Genomic DNA, 226 nt, shown 5'->3' with positions numbered 1-226 from the left:
GGAACTCTTTTAAATTTCTGGAGGTACAAATGGTACAACCACTTTGGGAAGTGATGTTTTCTTTGAAAAGTAACATAAACTTATCCTGCTGCTGCTGCTGCTGTTGCTAAGTCGCTTCAGTTGTGTCCGACTCTGTGCAACCCCATAGATGGCCTCCTACCAGGCTCCTCTGTCCCTGGGATTCTCCAGGCAAGAACACTGGAGTGGGTTGCCATTTCCTTCTCCA

This window comes from Bison bison, unplaced genomic scaffold, assembly GCF_000754665.1.
Source record: "Bison bison bison isolate TAMUID 2011002044 unplaced genomic scaffold, Bison_UMD1.0 scf7180017864115, whole genome shotgun sequence".
Lineage (NCBI taxonomy): Eukaryota > Metazoa > Chordata > Mammalia > Artiodactyla > Bovidae > Bison > Bison bison.
This window is presented reverse-complemented; position numbering follows the sequence as displayed.